Consider the following 25,305-nt stretch of genomic DNA (forward strand, 5'->3'; position numbering starts at 1 on the left):
TACTAGCCCTGCCCCTCAAGTGGTTCCCACACTGATCTGCTAATACATGCATGCCGTGCCTCAGTTTCCCTACTGAGATGACACATATTAGAAAGATGACAGCACCCAATGTTGGAGAAGGTGCAGGGTAACAGAAGCCCTGTGTCATGGTGGAAACACAAAAGTGGAACAAGCATGGCAGTTTCTCATAAGGCCACACAATTCTACTCCTTGGTGTCTATTCAAAGGCCATAAGAGCATCTACACACAAAAATATTGTAAATTAGTTTTCACAGCAACTTAATTCATAATGGTCAAAATTAGAAATAGCCCCTATTTCTAAGAGTAGGGGGATAAATACACATATTGTGTTTTCTTTATAAAGTAGAACGTCACCATTAATAAAAAGAAACACATTACTGAATTATACAACAATGTGGGGAAATTTCAGATATTTTTCTCGGTGAAAAAAACTGTGCCAGACACAAAAGAATGGCACCTATAAAATGACCCCACTTATGTGAAGTTCTGGAGGGGGTGGTTCCTGGGAGGGAGAGGTTGGAGTGAGCCACGAGGGATGACTGAGGAGGGAGAAGAGAAAACTTTCCAGGGATCTGCCTTTCTTAATTGGTGTGTGGGTTTCACAGGTGCATTCATGTTTCAAAATCATACAGTTAAAATTGTGCATTTTAATTTATATAAGTTTTACATTAAAAGAAGAACCACAAAATAAATTAATAGTTGAGTCACAGTTGGAGAGTAGGGGGTGGCACAGATGAAGCAGGAGGGGCAGAATGTTGGTCATTGCTGAGGCTGGGTTGTGTGTACAAGGGAAGCTATTATGCTTCTCGGTTTACCGTACATATGTTAAAGATTTTCAATAATAAACAGCACAGGGGCCCAGCCCTAAGGAAATTAGACATTACCCTAATGAGTTTTAACTGGGGAGAGGGAATGCTCTCAGTTTAAATACCTCAACTGGGAACTCCAGATGGGGCTCAGGAGGGAAAAGGGGTTGGGTACCATATCATGAGGACCTTGTGGACAGAGTGGTAAAGATGAGTGGTATAAGTGGGTGGAGAGTGACGAAACTGTCTACTTCACATCCTCTTACCCATGTCCCTCTCCCAGTGGGTACCCTAGGTCATTGCCCTCTTCCACATCCTGAGCGTCAATTGATTCCCATGCTGATTTGTTACAACTGATGACATGTTCATGCTATGCCTCAGTTTCCCCAGCTCTCTCACAGATCAGTAGTCAACTTCTCTGCAGTAGTCAACTTTCTCTGAGGGGAAAGGGAGGTTTTAGGCTGAGGGTCTTCTAGCATCCTGGTAGGAGATAGCTGGACCCAGACACATGTGTGCTTGGGCAGATGAACAACTGGGCATTTATTCATAGTCATATTATTTTAATATTAGTTTAACATTCTCCTAGTGGAGATAGAAAGAAACAGATTTTCTTCTGAGAAAAAAGATGTCATATCTCCTTCTTTTTGTTCCAATTAAGAGATTAGCTGCATTTTATTTACTAAATTAGAGAATTTCTTGGAAGGCACGGTAAAAAATAGCAACAACAAAAAAATCATGAAATCTAAATAATAAACTGCCTCTGCTCTTCCTGGTCAGAACAGCAACTGCCTGGGCATCGATCCATCTGTCACACCACCAAGCCATCCAACAGGATAGGTCAGTGCCTGCGGGCTTCTAAGTTTGCATCTGAGCCATCTCTCTGCTGTCAAGAGTCGGCTTCAGTCACCCATTACGTGTGGAACCACATAAGAGGCTTGAGGAAAAATGTTGCAAAAGTGATGTCAGAACAAGGGAAGGCCTCAGAGGTTCACATCCAGGCAGCCAGCTGCCCAAGTGGCCCTCCTGTCAATCCAGCCCTGGCTCTGGCCAGGAAGCTAGAACATCAGGCTGTGGGCAAGTGGCCCAGTTAACTAGAGGCCACCTTTCTTGTCATATCTTCATTTCCAATGACTATCCTTCTTGTGTAGGGACTGTGCCACTTGCTCCCTTGAGGTGAGTCTTGTCCTTCTGTATTGCCCTCTCCATCATCCCAGTGAATCAGCTTGGCCTAGTAGAAATCTAGAGTCCAGCAGGCCAGGGTTCAAAAATCCCAGCATAATGCCATGGCTTGTGTGACCTACATCAGTTTCCTCTTTGTCACACAAGGACAGTGACACCTGCTTATTTCCCCATGTTGTATAGATTCAGTGAAATCGTGTGTGTAAAGTATCTAGCAGTGCCTGGTCCGGTACTCAGTAAGGATGGTGAACTTGGGAACCATTACGAAGGTGCTTTTTACCTGGCAGGTGCTCAGTGAGTATTAACTGGTTCAACTGGAATGCAGTGCAGAAGCACAGCACCTGTGCTGTCTCCTCAGTTCTGTCTCTGTCTCATTTTGGCTAAATGAACAGCATTTGTTCATTCACAACATACAGCTCACTGTGTACCACATCTTGCACTAAGTGCTAGGGAATCAGAAACAAGTACATCGTTAAGGCAGAATCCCACCCTAGAGAATCACACACCCTGGGGAACCCAGTAAGGAACACCCCTGAGTTGTGTCCCTCTCTTCTCTGCAGGAGATCATCACCTCCATCCTGCTAAGTGGGCAGATTTGGCCCAACATCCAGCTGCCTGAGTGCTATGGACTGAGGCTAAAGCACATGAAGTCAGATGAGATCCACTGGCTACACCCCCAGATGAAGGTGGGTGAGGTGCAGGACAAGTATGAATGTCTACACGTGGAGGATGAGTGGAGGTAGGAATGTGGGGTGGGGAAGCCCTGGAGGTCCTCCCCAAAGCACTCCCCATCCTCAGAATCTTCTAGAAAATCCAAGTGGCATCCTAGACTTAGACCTCCTACAATATCTAATGCATGCATTTTCAAAGCCTGACGTGGACTCACAGTAAATCTGTATCCAGAAATGTTCCCAGTTGGGATACTGTAGTGCTATGGTGAAGGGGAGCAAAGGATAGGGAGGATGGAGGGACCCACTTTCTCCTGGAGATTCGAGCTTCCCTGCATCACCCAGAGTCTGACCGCCTATCACAGGTATGACCTTCAAATCCGCTACTTGCTGGAAGACTTCATGGACAGCCTGAAAGAGAACAGGACCATGCTGCTTTATTTTTACCAACTGATAAAAAGTTTCTCCAGAGTCCCATTGCACCCTCCAGGCCAAGTGTATCCATAGGATGATGGAAAGACAAAGCCCAGGTTTGTCTTTTTTGCTATGCCTGAGGATCATTGTCAGTTGTTCCAACCTTGGTGCAGACCAACCTGTTCCATAAGCTCCCAGCTCCTCCTCCCAGCTCCTTGGCTTCCCAGGTGATTGGGCTGATGAAGCAGAAGCAGGTTAAAATACAGGCCCTGGGGTCTTTCATAACTGGTTTTTAGCCAGCTCTGCCATTTACTAACCTGGTATTCTCAGAGACTTCATTTACCTGCATGAAACTGTCTCCTTGTCTATAAAATACTAATACCTACTCAATGGGGGCTATTGTGAGGATCAAATGACATCATTGGCACTGTGCAGGTAAGCTGTCTCTGGGAAGATGAGACCCCTGGTTTAGAGCACCTGCCAATTCCCATGGTGTAAATGCTCCTTCTAAGACCTGATTCAAGCTACCAATGGGATATTCACCAGTTCACAAAACTTCTAAAGATGTGATAACTGGCTCTCTTGAACAATTGCCAAGCCTCTTTGACATGCCATAGCATTAAATAAGTGCCCAGCACCTGTGTGAAGATGTGCCAAGGAAGAGTGAGCTACTTCCATTATTTTCCAGCTGGTCTCAGCTGCATCTCCCTTCTGGTTTCCTGGACACTAATCTAGACAGAGCTTTGGAAAAATTAATGACTCCTCCCCAAATATGGGGGGGTCGGTTCTCTCCAAATTGGGATGGGGTGAAGACTCTGAAACAGGAAGAGAATGTGTATGAAAGTTCACCTGTGAAGGGGCTCAGGGGCCCAGGGGCAGAGGCAGAGCTGAGAGGGAGCTCCCATCCTGCTCCCCATCCCTGCTCAGTGCTTGTCTGTGGTTGGGTGAGCATGAGACAGCTCGGAGGCAGAGGTGTGTCACCTCCTGGGGCCTCTGCTCAGGAAAGGGGACAATGAGGGTGTGAGTCTGAACTGTGATCCTTCTCTTTCCAGCTCCGGAGTGACTACATGCAGTGCTATGCCAGCAAGGTCAGCGAAGGCATGGCCCTGCAGCTGGGCTGTCTGGAGCTCAGGTAAGTAACCTCAAGGTCTCACCTTGGAGAGCTGGGCCAGAGGCTGGCCTGGACTTTCAAGCATCTAGGGTGGAAGTGGGAGTAGGCATGTGAGAGCTGAGAAGGGGAGGAGAGGAAGCCAGCAGAGTGGGCCTCTGAGGTGCTCATCATCTGGTCCTTGGAATAAATGGGAGAGAAGGACCAGCTCCCTCTGCTCAGTCCCCACCTCCTGCCCTGCCCTTGCCTCTGGGATGCCTGCTTCTCCCTCTGTCCTTTTCAAGTGTTTCTGTAAATGCTTCAGAGCACAAGGCCATGCCCTGGGGCTGTTGGAATGTAGGGGTACCCATCTTTGCTGCCCACTATAGCACCGCAGCTCCAGGAGGTACTCTGTGTGAAATTAGCACAGCATTCAGCGATGTCCTCGAGCTCACAGTGTTTAGGAGGTGACAGATTTGTACACAATTAATCATAATACAAGGCAGAACGAACATGTACCGCTTCCAAGTGAAGCCATTAACCTTGCCTGCAGGCAGCAGGGAGAGGGGATTTGAACTGCTCCTGGAAGGTAAAAATACCTCTTGGTTGGCAGATAATGGCACCCAGTGGGACATGCATTCTAGCCCGCCCAGGGATGGAGGAAGAAAGGCATAGACTAGAGAATGGGGGTGGGGTGAACTTGGAGAGCGAAGATGGCTGGCATGTAAGAGGCCATGATAATGGCAGGCTAATGACATCATTAGGACAACAGATACCATGTGCCTTGTCCTGCCTTCCAGGAGTCCTGCAGTCCCTATACCATGCATGGCATCCTATAGTCTTCCCCTCTGGAGTTAGACAGTCCTAAAGAATTTATCTTTTCCTTTTTGTTGGTGGATCTCACACTTAGGGCTGTGGTATCACTTGGAAACTCCAGTGAATCACCTGTCAGTCATCACTTAGTGAAAACAACCCACAGGGGGATCCATTTGCATTCTACTTCACATTTTTACATCCTCCAGTCATCCCCAAACTGTTATTGGTTGTGGCTTCAGTGCCAGGGCCTGTGCTAAGAGGCTGGAGGACGAGGCTCTGGAAGAGAGTGTGGTCAGGAATAGGTAGGCTAGAGAGGCTGCTCTCTGATCAGCCAGGATTGCTCCCAGGTCTGTTTCCTGAAAAGAAACAGCCTCATTCTCCTGAGTTTCAGGAGCATCAGATAGAGTTTCCTATTCTTACCAGTGACCCCTGAGGTCAGGGGGTGTGCTGATGGGGAAAGGGCATGGGAAAAACCTACTTTGTAAAACTGATAGAAGATTTTTCAGGTCTGATCATTTTTAAATGAAAAGGGTAGATGGAATGTGGTTTTATGTGAAGTTGGGCTATTTTATATTGAAGTTTTGACTATTGTCATGAACAGAGTCAGATATGGTTCTGAAAATCATACCATGAAGTCAACTCTTCCAGGGATGTGACTCTTGCTTGAAAATCATGGGTAACAGTCTCTTGTCCTGTTAACATCACAGATTATACACTTTGTCTATGGCTAACGACATCACCAGGAAAAGAGTATGCATTGTTTCTTGGTGTAAAAAAGAAGTATGGTAGGTGCAGCAGACATGAGATTAGGGACATGAATCCTCTGTGGACTCAGATCAGATCCTATCTGGAGAATTGGATATAATGATGTACAACACAGGTCAGAAGCTGGGCTTTCTGGGCATGCATCCTGAGGCATTGACTCTGTTATTCTGGGCAAGTCGTCTGATCTCCCTGTGCCTCAGTTCCTTCATCTGTAAAATTGGAATGATGGAACAACTTCACAGGGTTGTTAGGAGGAATTAGTGAGTTACTATATTTCAAGTACTTACAACCATGACAGGGACTAAAGTGTTCTGTAACTGTGTATTTACTTGGCTGACATTTTTCCCTCAACCCTTATTTTATTTACTTTTTTGTCTATAATAGACTTTTGTTCAGAGAAGTTTTAGATTTGCAGCAAAACTGAGCAGATGGCACAGAGTTCTCTTGTGCCTCCTCTCCCATACCTGCACAGCGCTCCATCATCGCCACTCTGCGAGTGTGGAGCAATTGCTCCGATTGATGCGTCATTATCACCCAAATGCCACAGTGCACATGAAGCTTCTCTCCTGGAGGTGCACATTCTCGGGATTTGGACAAATGCTTGCATCCACAACTATGATATCATACGGGCTAGTTTCACTGCCCCAAAAATGCTGCATGTCCCCCCTCTTCATCCCTCCCTCCCACTTACTCCCCGCAACTGCTGGGCTTTATATTGTCACCTTGTTTTGCCTTTTGCAGAATATCATATAGTTGAAGTGCAGCCTAACTGATGTTTTATTGATCTAGTGGAGATGCTTTACAAATGCCAACTACATTATTTAATCTAAATCTCCTGCTCTAAGTTAAAATGTGAAACTCATGGCCTATATGCTAGAAATAAGTTTGAGGAACCAAATGATTTGTCCCCCTGTGGCATCTTAAACAGACTCAGTTTTCCCCAGGTAGGAAGACCCCCTGTCTTACTGTGCCTGGAGTTCAGTGGCCTCCATTCACTGGGTAGCTCCATCCCTGTGTCTCCCAGCATACTTATTTTCTTGTGAATGACAGCTACTTATGTTGCTTGACAATATATTCAAAGACACCATTTATTAAAAATTGTTCAGGACATAATATTGTATTTTTATGCTCCTATTGGGGTTTTTTTTTCTATAGTTTCATGCTTTAGATGTTCTTGACCCTGTGATATGAAAATATTTTCCTAGATTTCTTTTTCTAGCTTTATAATGGTTTTATTGCTTATATTTATCTGTGTTTAATCTATATCTATATTTATCTATATTTAAAAAATAAATATTCTAGATAATAGTTTGAGGTGAGGATCCAACCTTCCTATTTTCTAAACAGGGTGAGCAGTCTGAGCTCATTGCTTTGGGGTCATAAGTTACTTGCTTCTCTCTGCTTATAGTATTAGTAGCACAAAACTGGTCCCAGATGTCTATAGGACACCTGGCTTAAAGGATTACTAAGTTATTATTTTTTTCTTCTTGGTACTAGGGATTTAACCTAAGGGTGCTTTATCACTGAGCTACATCCTCAGCCCTTTTTATTTTTAATTTTGGATCTCACTAAGTTGCTGAGGCTGGCCTCTAACTTGAGGCTCCCCTGTCTCAGCCTCCCAAATCACTGGGATTGCAAGCATCAGTTACTTTAATGTAAGATTGGACAGTGTCTGCAATAGTCAGTGAAATGACTAGACACAGCAATCCTGACAGGGAAGGGAGGCTGGCATATGCAGGGACATTGGCTATTTGGTCTCAGCTGAAACCACCATTGCTACAAATAAATATGTCAGTCATGCATCAGTTACTAATGGAGATACATTCTGAGAAATGCATCATTAGGTAACTTCATTGTCACACTAACACAACAGAGCCCATTTACACAAACAAAGACAGCTATGACTCTAGGTGATATAATCTTATGAGACCACCATGATATCTGTGGTCCATTGTTGACCAAAAGGTCATTATGTGGCATCTGACCATACATACAAGTTTTCATGAATGCATATATTTTTAGGAGAAATGAGACTTGAAGAAGATGTGTCATATATTAATAGATGCCACCTCTGGTGGTAGGATTATGGATTATTTATATTTTCTTTTACAAATTCAAAAATTTTAACATGTTTATTTAATAATTGTTTAGGTGAACACACAAACATATGCACACATCAGAGATAGCAAATAGGCAAAAAAGAAAGTGCCCAGGAACCCAGGACCTGAAGGTGCAGGTGGTGTTCCTGGCCTCCTGGGCTTGGCCGCCATCTTCTTCCTCAGCCTCAGAGCCCACAGCCCAGGAGCTGGGTCTCCCAGAGCACGAGGATGTTGCCTTTCTGGGAACAAAGTCTGGGGGATTTCCTTGTCCTCACTGTTTTCTGAAGATCCAATTTTACCCCCCTGCCACCTTGCTCCCTCTCCGCAAATCCCACCTCTGGCAGGGGAAGGGCCTCCAGGCCAACTCCTGGACATGAGTGCCCTTTTATTTTATTTTATTTTATTTTATTTTATTTTATTTTACGGCCCTGATGGCCTTCTTCTCCAGTTACCGAGTCTCCCCTTCGTAACTCCTTTCTCTCCAGGCAGTTCTTCAAGGACATGCCCCACAACGCCCTTGACAAGAAGTCCAACTTCCAGCTCTTGGAGTAAGTGCAGGGCTGCCTCCTGACCTGCCTCCTTTCCTTCCCTCCAGAGCCTCCTTTCCCACTCAGCTCTGGACCAGAGCGGGGTAGTCAGGGCCTTTCTCCTTGTCCCCAAGCCCTGGTACCTCCTCCAGACTAGCCAGAAGTTCTGAGCTGGAGAGAAGGAGAGTCAAATGCTGCTTCTATTTCCCTGTTTTCAGAAAGGAAGTGGGACTCGACCTGTTTTTCCCAAAGCAGATGCAGGAGAATTTAAAGGTGAGAAAATCAAAGGGTGAGGGGCCCAGAAAACCTTCTTTTTGCAGATCCCCTGGGCTAGAACTACAAGGATTGGGCTGGGGATCCTCAAAGAAGCTGGGGCATCTGTGCTGTCTTAAGCCAGGACATTGGGCCACTTCTGTGGTGGAGAATCAGGATGGGCTGCACTTGGCTCCAGCCTCCCAAGAGGCAGCCTGAGCCCTGGGAGGCCGACTTCCCTGCCTCTCGCTCAGGGTTAGGGTGGGCCCCGCCTGAGACCACTGAGTGTGTTTTGAGGAACAGGTCAGTGTTGCTTTCACGGCAGGAGCCCTGGGGGCATATTCCAGCATGGGCATCCTCCCAGTGAGACCTAGTGGAAGGACAGGTGCCAGGAGGGGCAGGGCCTGGCTAATCACTGCCAACCTCTCCCCAGCCTAAGCAGTTCTGGAAGATGATCTAGCAGACCTTCCAGCAGTATGCCTCACACCAGGAGGAGGAGTGTGTCATGAAGTTTTTCAATACCCTGGCGGGCTTTGCCAACATCGATCAGGAGACCTATCACTGTGAACTTGTTGTAATGACCACCCTCCTTATTCTCTCTGGGCCTGGGTTCTGGGCCTGGCAGGCTAGGGGCCAGGGAGCCATTTGGGGCCAGGAACAGTGTTCAGACAGCAGGGCCTTGCTGTTACCTGCCTATGGCGGAACTCATGTTAATCCATGTGCCAAGCAGGGAGCTGAATGTTGGCCTCCAGCTGTGGGAGGTGGGCAGGTGGGCAGTTATCCAGAGGGGTGAGCTGTATAGACAGTGGTCCCTGTCTAGCCTTTCTTAGAGTGTCAACACACCAGGTGGCAGAAGAGAGATAACAGTCCTCTCTCTCCTCTATTACAGCAAGGGTGGAACATTACAGTGGACCTGGTCATTGGCCCCAAAGGCATCCGCCAGCTGACAAGTCAAGATGCAAAGGTAGAGAGCACTGAAGCTACGCCAGCCCCTGGCTCAAGGTCTTAGATTTCTGACTCCTTCTCTGTCTGCCCAATCATTCATCTTCCCCCATTCCTGAGAGCAGAGAGCCACACCCTTGGTGTGAGCTCTGTGGACAGTGTTTGGGGATGGCAGCTTGGGCAGATGGCTCCTTATTGCAGACATAGGTGCAGAGAGAGAGAAAAGGACATGCTTGACATTCTCCTGATACAGAGAGAAGAGTAGCTCTGTAAGTGGCAAAGGGAGGCAGTTCTGGGTTCAGTTCTGATTCTACTGCCACCTTGACGTATAACCTTGGGCAAGTCCTGCCTTTCTCCACACCCCATTTTCTCTTCTGTAAGGTGAGGGGCTTGGACTTGATGATCCTTCCAGACTTTCTCCCTTCATCTGCAGAGAGACTCCCAGTCGCTCCTCCCTCCCCCTCCTGACTCATCTGTATTGCCTGATCCCAGCAATGGAATGCTCTTAAGGCCCCCTTCTTCTCCACAGCCCACCTGCCTGGCTGAGTTCAAGAAGATCAGGTCCATCAGGTGCCTCCCGCTGGAGGAGGGCCAGGCTGTCCTGCAGCTGGGTATTGAAGGCACACCCCAGGTAAGCCTCTCTGGACACCTGGAGTCTCTTCAGGGGTATCACTTTGGGTTAGGATGCCCTTGGGTCAACATGACTGTGACAAGCAGGAAGCCAGGGCTTCAGTGGCTTTGAGGATCTTGTTAAGAAAACTGCACCCATGCCCTAACAAGGTGCTGGGATGATAGTTTGTATTTTTATTTTAATGTCAGGAAAGAAGTAGGGTCTAATATTGACCAAGTAAAAATGACTTATAGGTCAAGATCCCAGGGATGGGGGGATTTCATGGTGGAAGAATCAGATACCTCCAACTGCAGAGCATCTATCTCTGCTCTCACCAGTCTGTCCCTGCTCCACTCTGTTTTCCATTTTTCAGTTTCTCCTTTACATAGGGAACACCCCACATGGTACAAGGCATCCTGCTTTCTCACTAGTCTTCCCAGAGCTCAAGGTGGTCAGTAGGAGGGAGCACAAGCACGCCCACTAGTGGCAACAGGGAAGGCCAGCAGAGATGGGAGGAAGTGTGGGTTGGGGTTGGGGGTCCTGCAGCAGGGTTGGAGATGAAGGTCCTGCAGCCTCTCAAGCAGCACTAGAGGGTACAGTGTAGCCAAGTCTTGAGGTCTCACCTTTGGCTGGCTTTTTCTCTGCAGTCTTTGTCCATCAAAACTTCATCTCTGGCAGAGGCTGAGAACATGGCTGACCTCTAAGATGGTTATTGCCAGCTTCAGGGGAAACATAAAGGCTCTCTCATCATCCATCCCAAGAAAGGTAAGTTTCTCTGAAAGGCACAGTGGACAGCTGCACACTGAGCCAAGCCTGCAGGGTGATGTGGAGGCATGGGGGTGTGGAGCCATTGGCCCTTGAACAAATGCGTTCTTCAGGGGTGTGAGGAGGCACTCAAGCAGCCCTGCAGGTGCTTCCTGTGGGGCCATCCTGGGTCGCCAGCTACAGGTCCTGGTCCTGGACAGCCACCCCTGGTCCTGCTAGTCAGAGCTTCATAGAGGCCAGCTTCTGGAAGTGCTGTATTTGTAGTACCAGGGAGATCAGAGCCATTGCTAGGACATGGGTGGACCTTCCTCATTTTGGGACCAGGGTCAGCAAATAGGTCTGAGATGGATCACAGGGTGCTGGCAGGAGGAAGCCTACAAGGAGGATTCTGATTCTGGTCTAAGGCCTACATAGCTTCCACCCTGATGCTGAGAGGGGACAGAAGGTGGGGAGGGGTCTCCTTGTGGAGCAGTGACAGGCCCTCCATCCATCCCAGACTCTGTGTCCCTGGCTCCAATCTTCCCTCCTGTCCTCTTTCTCCAGATGGTGAGATGCGGAACAGCCTGCCCCAGATCCCCACCCTGTGAGTACAGTGGGGATTTGGAAGGGCCCTGAGCTCAGCCAATGTGTGCTGGGAGGAGGATGAACAAGCAGGGTGCCCCCACCCCCTCATTTTTGAGAGAACTCTAGACCCTGGCCTTTCCCACAGTGTGTTGCCCTCCATGCAGCCCCCTGGTGACATCCTGGGAGGATTGCTGCTGAGCCCCATCCCAGGCCCAGGCCATGCCCCAGCTTGTTGCAGCCAGGTGGGCTACTTCTGCTATCAGGCGGTGGATGAGGGGGACCAAAGCTCTGGGGGAGCTTTTCAAGCTCTGGGTTCATCTGCCTCCTGCCCTCTCACCTCCTGCAGAAACCTAGAGGTGAGGTGGTCCCACCTCTCAGAAAGCTGTAGCATAGGTAAGCCTGCCCACCCTGCCCACGGCCTGTGCCCACCCTGCCCATGGCCTGTGCCCACCTCCCCATGTTTGGTCCCTCTGCCTGCTCTTCTGACCATTCCCTCCAAGTTACAGAAAACAACCTTTCCTATCCCTTCTCAGCGCTGGCTTTAAAATATCGCCAGTTGTAATAGCTAGCATATATTGAGTAGTCTGTACACATACTGAGTTTGTCGTAATGAGAGGTGGCTCCAAACAAAATCCACAGACCACATGACTACCGATAGACATTGATTTCTCACATTTCCAGAGGCTGGCAAGTCCAGGGTCAAGGAACCAGCCGTTTCAGGTGACTGCCTTATCACTGTGTGCTCCTGTGGTGCAGAGAGAAGGAACTCTGGTGGCCATTCCTCCTCTTATAAGGACACTAATCTTGTAATGGGGGCTCCACTCCCTGACCTCATCTAATTGCCCCTCCAAGCTGCATATCCTAAAACCATCAAATTTTGAGTCAGTGCTTTGAGACACAAGCACCCAGTTCATAATGGTTTTAAATGGGTGGTAGGTATGTTTGAAGGAGATGGATTTGCCCTAGATAACAAAACAGAGACTTGAGCCAAGATACCCCAGGCTCAGTGGCTGCCCCAAAGCCTGGGACAGGAGCCACAGACTTGCCTAGCTTCCCCTCCTGCAGCACCCTGACCTCTGACTGTGCTGGGCTCCAGGTGTGAGCCACACCCAGGTTCCTTGCCTGATGAGACATCTCACCCATGTGCTGGGCATCCTCCTGTCATTCCAGAGTCAGACATCTATGCAGAGATTCCCGATGAGACCTTGAGACCTTCGGGAGGTAGGTCCTGGACCCCGCCAAGGTGACCAGTTAGGGGTCTGGGAAGTGACATGATGAGGATTCCTGGGACACCACCGTGGATCTTCCTGCCCTCCCTTCCTCCTGCCCCAAGTGTGCTCAGGAAGCAGCCAACCTGGGATCCTGTGGGTTGAAAACTGAGGTCCTCCCCTGATGGATTGTGTGCTTTTGTGTGTCTGTGGGATATGGGGGTTCTAAGAACATGGACCTGGGACCCAGGAAACGGGTGATGGCTCCTCCATGGATCTGAGGCAGTGGAACATTCTAGATCCCCTTTCCCAGCCCAGCCTGTGCCTTTTGGCTGAGGTGTTATGGGGTTCTGGGGCACCAGGGGATGCCAGCTAGTCTGTGTGCCCAGAGGCTGTGTTCTCCATCTGTGCAGGTCCACAGTATGGCATTGCCTTCAAGGATGGTTCTCAACCGTATTCTAGGAGAAGGCTTCTTTGGGGAGGTCTATGAAGGGGTCCACACAAATCACGTGAGTTCCAGACTCTTCCTGACTCTTTGTCCACCTGTGTAGGGGTGAGGCTTTGGTAGGAGAATACACGGAGGGCAGGAGGGTGGACCCAGCCAAGTGGAAGTTCATCTGGGGCACCTCTAGGTGGACAGGCTTCACCTTTGTGGCCATGCTCAGCAAGCCTGGGGAGGGCAGCGCCGGGGTGTGGGCAGGGAAGGAAGGAAGCACAGTTTGAAGCCAAGTTTAGAGAGAACAGGGCCAGCCAACCTGCATTTCATGAAGTCCTGGGGTCACCTGCTAACCAGGGCAGATCACGCGGCCCCTCATCTCAGCATCTTGGTCTGAACAGCTGAGCTTGAGCTCTTTGATCTCCAAACCTCATTCTGGGTCTAACCCAGCCTGGTCCAGAAGAAAGGGGAAGAAGAGGAAGAGAAGGGGAAAGGGGAGATAAATGAAAGAAAGGAAGGAGTGGTGTGTCCTGCAGAGGCCAGGTCGCCTTGCCCCTCAGCAGTTGGCAAAGTCCGTGGGAAGGACCTGCTGAGGCAAGGGCGGGAACGGTTTCCTTTGAGCACTAGGCTGGACCAAGCTTCCCTAAACCCTCTTGTTGCATAAAGGGGATAAAATCAATGTGGCTGTCAAGACCTGCAAGAAGGACTGCACCCTGGACAATAAGAAAAAGTTCATGAGCGAGGCAGGTAGGCACACCTGGGCGGGGCCCAGACTCCCTGGCCTTCTAAGGAAGAGGAGAGGGGAGGGTTCTCCTCCGGCTTTCCCCATTCCCCTGTGTGACCTCCTGCTCCCACTTCAGTGATCATGAAGAATCTCGACCACCCCCACATCGGGAAGCTGATTGCATCTTCGAAGAGGAGCCCACCTGGATCATCATGGAACTGTACTCCTATGGGGAGGTGAGCTGGAGGAAGCAGGCCAGGCACCCTGAAGATAGCTGGGACACCAAGGGAGCAAAGGACACTTCTCCCAGTTTCCTGCCTTCCATACTCAGCAGAAGCAGAGGCCCTGTTGATAGAGGAAGTCGCCAGAACATCTTGCTGACTTGGGGTTTGCCCCAGAGGAAGGGGAGGGTCAGTGGCTGCCAGAAGCCCTGGTTCCATGCTGGGGTCCTAACAGCACCTCCCTTACAACAGCTGGGCCACTATCTAGAGCGAAATAAGAACTCCCTGAAGGTGCCCACCCTTGTCCTGTATGCGCTGCAGATATGCAAAGCCATGGCCTACCTGGAGAGCATCAGCTGTGTGCACAGGTGGGTACACGGAGACAGCAGGAAAGCGAAGCCCATCCCTGACCCCAGAGGAAACTGAGGATCAGGGCCAGAGTCCCACAGGGAGGAGCTGGAGACCCTGCCTGGGCTTGCACCAAGCAGCTTAGAGCACTTGAGCACCTCTACAAAGTGTTTTCTCACTAAAAAGCCAAAACAGTTGTGTGGGCCTCAGAGAACTGTCACTAGAAGTAGCTTCAGAGCAACTCCAAAGCTTAGTGTCTGACTGTAGCTGAGACCTTCTGCCCCTCCCCTTCAAAGCCAGGAAACCTCCCACCCTCTCAGAGCTTCACCTCCTCCAGCCTGCCCACTTAGCTGCCAGGGGTCCAGGAAGAGGATCTGAGCTAATAGAGCACCTGAAGATCCTGAGGTTGAGGCCCAGCACCACCCTCATTCCCCAGCCCCTGGGGCTGTGGAGCTGTCTCTTCCCCACCTGGCCTTGTTCCCATTCCCTAAGAGGAGGCTACTGCCATGGGAACATAGCCCCAGGAGACTACCTGGGCACTTACCAGGTGCTTCCCCACCACTGACGTGGCCTGTGTGGCCTTGTGCCTGACCCTATGCAAAGCCACACAGGAAGCATCCATTCATTCAGTGAGTACTATGGAGCTCCTCCTGGATGCCAGGCACTGTCCTAGATTCTGGGACAAAGTTGTCACCAAAACAGACAAACCTTGTCTTTGTGAAGCTCATGTCCTAGCATGAACGTCAGGTAAACCCTGTCAGTGGCTGTAAGCTAAGGGAGTGGAATGATGGGTCGGACCCCTTGGGAAACTTAAGCCTGCATGCTTTCATGTCAGCATTTTAACAACAGAAGCAGACTTTTTGGAGCAGAGCTGCCTGTGAGAAGGCCAACATGCCCACTGGTTTGGGGTGGGGAGCCATGCTAGGACCAAGGCCATCAGTACCAGTAGCTCCTCTAGGAGGCTGGAGCTCACCTCGCAGGAAGCTAACTGTATACAACCTCTTCCTTCACTCACCTGCTTGGAACCTTCCTTCAGCTCTCCCACCTGCCCCAGGGTCCTAGGCAGTGCCTCACCCTGGTATCCACATCCTTCTCTAGGTATATCACCGTCTGGAACATCCTGGTGGCCTCCCCAGAGTGTGTGAAGCTGGGGAACTCTGGCCTTTCTTCATACATTGAAGATGACATGTATTACAAGGATGAGGGAACTTCCAGCCCCTGCTTTGTCTCTGAAACAAAAATCTCAGGAGCCTACAACTGGGGATCCCAGACCATGGGCTTCTGGACAGTAGGTTGTTTTTCTGGAAAGTTCTAGATCTTTCTTCCCTTAATAATGCCTGTAAACCTCTTTGCCCACCCCAAGCCTCTGTGACTCGTCTCCCCATCAAATGGATGTCCCCCAAATCCATTAACTTCTGCCGCTTCACGACAGCCAGTGACATCTGGATGTTTGGTATGAGGCAATTCAGGAGAGTGTGGAAATGGGCTCAAATTTTCTTGAGGATCATCCTCAAGAGGAGGATCATCCCTGAACCCAAATACCCCAATTCACTGTAGCCACTGAGAAGTCCCAGAGGTGGGGAGGTGGTGGTAGAGTCAGAGATGACATGAGCCAAGGACTGGCCTAGAAAATCTGGGTTCATCCTCCTGTAAAAGGCTCTGATAAGCATGGACCCCACCAACCAGCTCTGAGGACAAATATGGGGATGCCTTGGAGGTGAGCTTCAAACACAAAACTCAGGTTTTTCATGAAAGGAGAAGCAGGGAGTGGAGAGTGCCTAGCTGGGTGTGAATGGGCAACCTCACCAAACACAGCACTTCAAGTTACCTGCCAGTTCTCCCACAGCTGACTATAGACCTCATCATTGTTACCCCCATTTTCCAGATAAGGAAACTGAGGCTCAGACCATTAAGGGGCTTGCCCATGATCATACAGGCTGCAAGAGGTGGTGCCTGCCCTATTATTGTAGCTCCTAACCTTCCCAAGAAGGATCTGGTGGTTCCAACGTGGGCCACCTCCTGAACCTACAGAATCCAGCCAGCTCCATGTTGAGAGAGTCAGGAAGGGGAAGCCCTGGTTCATGTACCACAGATGTAGGTCATTGGTCCCTTGAGTGGACCACCATGGTGGGTAAGACCCCAGTGGCCATAGAGGGAGCTGCAAAATAACACAGACGCTCCCTGCTGGGACCAAGTGCTAATGGCCATAGTGTCCCCGGGGTGCCCACTTCCCAGCAGGGTGCCTGACGGTTTCCCCTCTGCCCTCAGCTATGTGCATGTGGGAGATCCTAAGCTTTGGGAAGCAGCCTTTCTTATGGCTGGAAAACAAGGATGTCATTGGGGTGCTGGAGAAAGGGGACCGGCTGCCCAAACCTGACCTCTGTCCACCTGTTCTTTACACCCTCGTGACTCGCTGCTGGGACTATGACCCCAGTGTCTGGACCCACTTCACGGAGCTCGTGTGCAGCCTCAGGTGAGCATGGGCTGGGGAGCTGGTGTGGGGGGCATTGGCTGGGTTGCCCCAGAGGCAAGCTGCTGCCAGTGGCACTGAGAGGTTTACAGCTAAGTCAGTGCTCTCAGGGGCTCCTCAGGCCTATGCAGCAGATGGCCCCATTCCCATCTGCTGAATGGAAGAGTTCAGGTTCAAAGTCAGTGACTTGCCCAAGGCAGTGACAGGAAGGCAGGACATGTACCCAGACCTCCCTTCTGATCATCTCTGAGCCACATGACCACACAGAATGAGTTGGTCCTTGGCAGAGGCATGATGAGCATTGGGCACTCGGTACAGAAGCAGCTCTGTCAGGGGCTGAAAGGCTGAGGCCAGGTTCACTGTCAGATACTAGTTCAGAGACAAGGTGAGCCTGGGGAGGCCTTGCTCATCAGGGCATCTCCAACCCAGCCCTGTGCCTTGCTCATGCTGTGCCTAGAAGGTATTTTCTCTATTGGAATAAAAATATGTCTGGTGCAGCCAGACATGGTGTCACACACCTGTATCCCAGCAGCTTGGGAGACTGAGGCAGGAGGAATACAAATTCAAAGCCAGACTCAGTAACTTAGCGAGGCTCTAAGCAACTTAGGTGAGACTCCATTTCAAAATAAAATATAAAAAAGGTCTGGGGATGTTGCTCATTGGTTAAGCACCCCTTGGGTTCAATCCCTGGTACCAAAAAAAAAAAAAAAAAAAAAAAAAAAAGATGGCCCAGACACCTATGGTCTTCAGAGTTTGGCTGGAAAACACCTGTCTCCTGAGTGGGGTTAGGAGTCTGAAGCCTTATCTTTCTCAGTGCCAAGACACTTGTTCCCCTGGTACTGGAAGGTCACAGGTAAAGGGTGTTTCCATTTCAGAGGTCCAGGAGTCCCCAGTTTGCTTGGTGGAATGCCTGCCATCAGTGCTCCCAAGGGTGGTCCCCTTCATTAGGAATACTTTAGCAAGGAAGTCAGCTGACCTTCTCTGTAAAGGACCAGATAGTGAATCTTTGGGGCTTCTGTCCAGTCTTCTCATCTCTGCCTCCACAGCTTAAAAACAGTCATAGGCAGTAGTGAATGAATGGGGGTAGCTGGGTTCAATAAGAACATCAATACCATAATTTTTATGTGGCATACAATATCATTTTATTTTTATTTTTTTCAATTATTAAAAAAATGTGATAACCATTTTTAATTTGAAGCCATAGAAAAATAAGTGGGAGACCACATGTGGCCTTTGACCATGGTTTGCTGACCTCTGTTTTAGGAGATCTCTTGCTTAGTTGACCTTTAACAACATTAACATGTTGTTAATACTACTCATTGATATCATATAAACATATTGGCAAATTTTAGTGAGGGCAAGAAAATTACCCCTACAAACTGGCTGGTTGAAGGCCACCAAGGAGGAGGCTGGGAATGCCCAGGCAGGGGGCAGCAGGGATGACCGTGCATTTATTTGTGGGGCAGGGTCCCCAACATAGTCTGCAAAACCTCTAGCTTAAAAAGCTTCTCTGGATGGGTGTGGTATTGCACACCTGTAATCCTCTTTGGCTGGGTGTGGTATTGCATGCCTGTAATCCCCATGACTTGGGAGACTGAGGCGGGAGGATTGCAGGTTCAAGGACTGCCTCAGAAATTAGTGAGACTCTAAGCAACTTAGCAAGACTTGTCTCAAAATAAAAATTATTTTCCTCCTTCATTGGCTGTCCTGATTAATTCATCTGCATTGTCCCTCACAAGGAAGATTGAAGAAGCCAGGGAGTTCTGGGAGAAATGTATTGAAAGCTGTACTTTGAGAGGGCAGAAGTTCTGAGTGAGGACGGTGTGGTCTTAATCCATTATGGGATCTGGAGAACCAGGGGAGCATGATGGGGTGCCTAAGATGAGAGGTGTCTCCTTCGGAGGCAATGGGCCAGCCACCCCCCCACCATGATGCAGTTTAAAGCAGGCTTCTCTGATGCAAAGGAAGGATACTCAAAGACCCAAAGGACCCCAGCTGCCTACCTCAGTTCACAGTCCCTTCTTTAGGGGAAATAAAGGTTTTGATTATTGTTTCCCAATCTTGTAGGGTAGGAAGGGCTGTTTTAAAGGTCAAATTTGGAGAATTCTTCCATGTAATCGTAATTTTAGAATCCTTTGATTGGCAAAATACATTGTGTTTGAAAACACAGTACCAGGCAGTATTCAAAAGTACATAACACTCTGGGGCTGGGGATGAGGCTCAAGAGGTAGCGCGCTCACCTGGCATGCGTGCGGCCCGGGTTCGACCCTCAGCACCACATACAAACAAAGATTTTGTGTCTGCCAAAAACTAAATATATATATATAAAATTTTCTCTCTCTCTCTCTCTCTTTAAAGAAAAATAAAATAAAAACAAAAGTACATAACACTCATACCCATTTGAAAGTGTGGATTGATGGGGCCTCTGCAGTAATTCCAGAGGCCTCTGGGGTCTGTGATGCCCAGGTTGAGAAGCACTGAATTGGGGCAGAAAGGTGAGGGGCACTAGAACGGCTAACAGGTGAGGGTTGGGGGAGATGAATCCACAGCCCATTTGCTCACATCAGAAACCAGATGGTGAATTGTTTAATGACAAGTCAAACCCAGGCCTTCATCCTGAAGTTGACTGGGACACTGGAAATCTAAACAGGGTTGGCACCAATAGCAGGCACAGAAAAGCAGGAAGTGTGGGGAGCTGGGGATATAGCAGGCTTCTGCTGACCTGTTGGGTTAAGTCTGGCTCTCCAGGGACCTCCTCCCACCTTGGACCCATCCCTGTGGTCCTCCCAACTTGGTGCAGGGTGCCCTCAGGATCCATACCCCAGCCTGTCTCAGAGGGGTTCCCCAGGTCACTCTTCAGAAAAAACATAAATGAAAATGGGATCAAGGCCCTTGTCCAGGCCTCTCCTAGTTTCAATGTCGTAGAGAGGAGTGACTCGCTTTGGCCCTCTCACCCTGTCTGACCTGCTGCCTTGGCAGTGACATTTATCAGATGGAGAAGGACATTGCCATAGAGCAAGAAAGGAATGCTCACCTAAAATATTGGAGCCCATTGCTTCCCAGGAACCCCCACCCAAGGTAAGCCACCCCTGGCCTTGCTATTAGTTCCATGAGCCACAACAGAGCCAGTACCTGTGTGACCCACTGCCTGTTCAATGGAAGCAGGATGCTTTCCTACAATCCTCTCTCAGTTCTGCAACTCAGCTACTTATCAATCACCCCTTGTCATCTTCATGCCCTGGCAGGTGTCATCTGAGACAGCAGACACCTTGTGGAAAAGTCATTTCTCAGAACTTTCCCTTGGGAACCTGGGCACTTTTCTTCTGAGAGTTTCCTAGGGCTAAGTTAGCTCTCCCTGAGGATACATGGATGGAGAGTATCCTAAGTCCCCAAAGTCCATTCTCTGTCCATGCTCTCCATGACAGCCTTTGGCTCAGGAGCCAGAGCCCAGCTGTTCCACCATCAGGTGGGGGAGGGGTCCAGAGACCATGCCTGTATTTGTCAGCTAGAGCTGCCCTAAAAAAATCCTACAGAATGAGTGGCTTAAATCATTCACTTATGTCTCTTCTGGAGGCTGGAAGTCCAAGGCCAGGCTCTAGCAACTTTGGTATCTGGTGAGGGCCCCTTCCTAGCTTTCAGATAGCCACCTTCCTAATGTGTCCTCACCTGGTGGAAAGAGAGAGAAACCTCTGGTCTCTCTTCCTCTTCTTATAAGGGCACTAATCCCTTTATGGGGCCCTATCCTCATGAACTCATTGAACACTAATCACCTCCCAAAATCTCTGCCTCCTAAACCATCACACTGGGGTACAAGACTTCAACATATGAACTGAGGGGAACACAAACATTCAGTCTATAATAATGCATAATGTGGACCAAGGTCTTTTCTCATTGTTCCTCCTGCCAGGCATGTGCTGCCCTTTCCCTAGGGCCCAATGCAGCTTTTATCTCCATGAAGTTTCTGTGAGTCCCTGAGCCCTCAGTGACCTCCTGCTCTGAATGTGGCTATCCATGGCTGTTTTGTCAGGCACTCCCACATACAGGGAGGCTGCACACACAGAGGTCATTAAACCCCCAATTAGCCGTAGCCCAGGTGGCAGAGGCCAGCCCCTGTGACTTGCCATCTCTCAGCATGTAACTGGTGCTCAGAAGTGGATGCAAAATTATTTTAATGATAACCTTGTCCACTATTGCTCCTTCATTGTGAATACGGCTGAGCTACATTCAACCTGATGCTCCCCTTAGTGGGCCAACTCATTTATTAATGGGAGAAATGCAACTGACACTGCTCTATATCCTGTTTTCCACCCCAACCAGTCCAATGACCTCTTGCTGTTTAGACCCCCTCCACAAACCAACCTGCTCGCTCTCAAACTACAGTTCCAGGTAAATGTGTAACCAGGGGGCTTGGAATGGCCAGGCCCATCCCTTGTCAGGTGTTTCTTGAAATTCCATTCCTGTGCCATTAAGGAGTAGCAGCCATCTGCTCAGATGATAAAGATAGCTGGGTTGACTCTTCTTTGTTTCTTTGTTTGGCTCTTTGATGTGAACTTGAACTCACATCAAAAGAATAGCAACTCAGTCCTGCCAGACTGTCCTCAGCTAAGCAGACCTTCCTGTAGCCTAGTCTGTCTGTCTGCAGTGTCTGCTGCTTTGTGTACCTGCTTGTAGCTCCCTCCCCATGTCCAAGACTTCCCTGGCCTCCTACCCTGAGCAGAGCCTCTGAGAAGTAATCCCTAGGAACTGGGGAAGGATGATGTCTCCAGAGAATAGAGTGGATCCCTGAGGCTCCCTGCAGAGGTCCTGGCCAGGACCTGGGTAGCCAGTGAAGGGAGAAGGGTTCCATCTGAGCCTTCTCCACCTCTGTCACCACCAACCATGTCTCTCACCAAGGCTGTAGGTCCCTGACTCAGAATGCCTCTGTCCTGAGTCCTTTTTTGTGTCTGGGTAAGAGGGAGCCCGGCTTCATCTCTGTCCTTCTCTTTCATCCCCCAATCAGTGTTGCCATTCAGAACTGGAATATCTCAACCAATAGCAACAATGTCAATTTACTGATGCTCCTTACAGGGGGCTGTTCCCCAGGTTTGTGTATCTCCTCCCAAGGAAATGCCCTATGCCTGAGTAAACCCAACCAAGAACCAACAGATAAATCCTTTTTTAAAGAGAGAGAGAGAGAGAGAGAGAGAGAGAGAGAGAGAGAGAGAGAGAGAGAGAGAGAGAGAGAATTTTTTAATATTTATTTTCTAGTTTTTGGTGGATACAGCATCTTTGTTTGTATGTGGTGCTGAGGATCGAACCCGGGCCACACGCATGCCAGGCAAGCGCACCACAACTTGAGCCACATCTTCAGCCCCAGATAAATCCTTTATGTGAAAATAAAATGCTTTGATTCAGAAGGTGGAAGCAACGTCCTTAAAAACTAAACATAATTAAAATAGTGATGTTATTTAAATTTAAATTAAATTATATATAATTATTGAAAATTACACATACACACATACACACACATGCACACACACACACACACACACACACAGTTGGCTTTCCATATTCATGTGTTCTGTATCTATGGATTCAACCAACCAGGAATCAAAAATATTAACATAGGAAAATAAATCTCATTTATACTGGATATGTACAGACTTTTTTCTTGCCATTCCCCTAAAATTACTGTATGCCAGCTATTTGTGTAGTTACATTACATTAGATGGCAAAAGCAATCTAGAGATGATTTAAAGCATACTGGGAGATATATGTACATTACATGCAAATACCATGCCAGTTTGCTCAAGGAACTGGAGCATCTGCAGATTTGGGATATCTTCAGGGTGTCCTGAAATGAATCCCCCTTGAATATGGAAGGACAACTATGTGTGTGAGAATTTATTTATCAATGGACTAATCATATCTGTCAATTTGTAACATGACTATGAAACATAACTGTTTGGAAAAGGGCCCAAGGGAGGAGTCATGGTCTCAATAGCAGCCTGCATGGACCCTGTGTGTGCAGAATACCACTAGGGGAGTGTTAGGCAGATGAGAGGCCATGATGCTCCACCAGGTGTCTCCAACAGGGCCAAGGAAATGCCACACCACATTCTTCAGCAACTCTGAGAGAGCAAGTCTGTGTCCCCCATGATGCTCTTGTATCACTTCTTTGTGCTCCTGTTTGTAGCAGCTGATTGTCCACCCCCTTGCCTTGTCCTGTGCCTAGTGCTTCTTTGCTTCTCCTTAATAGGTCCCTGAGGGTCTGTGTCCAGCTCCCCTATGCTCACCAGCCCTATAGAGTACCCATCTCCCATTAACTCGCTGCGTACCCCACCTCTCCACCAGCACAATGTCTTCAAGCGCCACAGCATGCGGGTAAGAGGGCACTGCATGCTGAGTCCCAGCCCGGACTGAGGAAGCTATTGGAGGGAGGTGGCCTGGGATACTAGGAACCCCACATTCTCAGCCTCAGTGGGTGCCCTCCATGCTTCTGTGTGCCAGTCAAGTCATCAAGGTGTTCTGTGACTCTTCCCTTTGCAAATATATCAAAGTTGGGATGAAGTTAGGCTCTGCTCCTGGGGACACCAGTTGGACACCAGCTGGAACTACCCTTGTCCACACTGGAGCTGTGGCAAATGATGTAAAATTCCCTTCCTTTTCTGAGCCCCAGAGGCAGATGCAGTGCATTAGTGTGGAGGCTGGTGGGTGGAGTGCAGCCAGGCCTGGTGATGCTGGAGAATAAAAGACCCTGGATGTTCTGCCCCACTCTGCCATCCTGCCTGATTGCTAAATCTCTCCTCCATCAGAGGAAAGAAAGGCTTCCTGGCAGCTGCTTCTACTGCTGCTGCTTTTGTAAAGGTGTTGCTGGGTGGGAAGGAGCTTAGAGGGTATTGTGGTTACAGGCTCATGAACTGCTAGAGAGGCTAAGCCACCTCCCCATTGATCGCTATGTCATCAGCGACTGTGAGACACTGAGTGCTTTGTGGAATATCTGTTGATTGTCAGATCTTATGTAACAAAACCATCTTTGCTTGAAAGCAGATGCTCACTTGCCACCAATCATCTCCTTTAATGCAATGACCTCTTGCCATTTGTTGCCATGAAATCTTGACACATTTTACCAAACTGGGTTACAAAACAGGCTAAACTCACTATTTGAGCTCTAACTTGTATATATGTCTAATATTTCAGGCTCAACATATATGTCTCTAAAAATTTGGAGGCAAGGAAATATGTGTTTATCATAAGAGATTTGGAAATTTTGGGCAAGTATGTTGACATATATCTGTACTGTTATTCTTTATTTAGTAAAAATTTGAATGCCCATGGTAGCTTCAAATTCCAGGCTGCGAGATCTATTGTGAAATAAATTCTCCCCAACCTACCTCGTTTTTCTCTCTCACATTAATTTAAACAATTTCTGTCTTTTCATATGCATAACAATAATAAAACTATGGTTCTAAGCATGTACTATAATTTAGGCAGTATGCAGTTTCTCTACCCTTCTGCCCTCGACTCTTTATCCATAATTAAGTTTTAGGGAGCTTTACTTTAAAAATTGTGCTTTTAGAAAGAAGCTGTTTTGTATACGTGAGGGGCTGCATGGCCTTTGTCTAAGCCCTGCTCCACTGGGAGGATTTTGTTCCATTCCATAAAGACAGACTGTGCCACAGAAAAAAAAGACCTTTTGTGTCAGAGGTTTAGAAGTAATTGCTAAGAAAAAAATCTGCCTGAAAGAACATAATGAGCACTTCTTTAACCAAACAGAAAAGATTAAAAATATAGATCAGAAACACTGAGAAAATTCTCTCCCAGGCGAAGTGCTGACGAGGTTCCCTGCAAGGCAACTGGAAACATTAAAGCAATGCTCAGAGATGGTAACAATAATTTTCCTCCTGACTGGCCCCATGGCCTGGCTCATCTGGGAGCCTGTGGGATGCCTCAGAGTCAGGATGGCAGCATCTCCTTTCCGGAGTCTTCACAAGTCAGTACTGAATTTCCACAGGCCACAGTGGGCCTGTGCACTTGCGGGTGCTGTCCAGGATGCTGAAGGAGGAACACGTGGTTTTGCTTTCAAGGAGCTTACAGTCAGTCAGAAGGAGCAGGTCAAGTGCAGGTTCATGGGTAATGTGAGCCAGAAAGTTGTGGGGGACACGTAAAGGGTATTCAGAGGGGAGAGTGACTCCTGCCTGCTGCTGGCTTTCAGTGGGGCCCTGAAGGATGGAGAAAATTTGGAGTGGAAAAAACTGGAATGTAGGGATGGAAGAGGCAGGGGCAAGTGGTGTGGTGTTTGAGCAAGGAAGGGTAGGCGGCGGGGGTAACGAGGCTGGCAGGTGTTGTGGCTCATGAACATCATTTTAAAAGACAAAGGGAGTGTTAACTGTCCATGACCTGG

The 25,305-nt window shown here is 48.6% G+C and overlaps 1 pseudogene; it reads left to right on the forward strand.

Moving 5' to 3' along the window:
- LOC143389433 (protein-tyrosine kinase 2-beta-like) overlaps positions 1-25,069 on the forward strand; it is a 43,047-nt pseudogene extending 17,978 nt beyond the window's left edge.
- Positions 25,070-25,305: the final 236 nt, after the last annotated feature.

The sequence above is a fragment of the Callospermophilus lateralis genome, unplaced genomic scaffold (genome assembly GCF_048772815.1).
Source record: "Callospermophilus lateralis isolate mCalLat2 unplaced genomic scaffold, mCalLat2.hap1 Scaffold_43, whole genome shotgun sequence".
In the NCBI taxonomy this organism is placed as follows: domain Eukaryota; kingdom Metazoa; phylum Chordata; class Mammalia; order Rodentia; family Sciuridae; genus Callospermophilus; species Callospermophilus lateralis.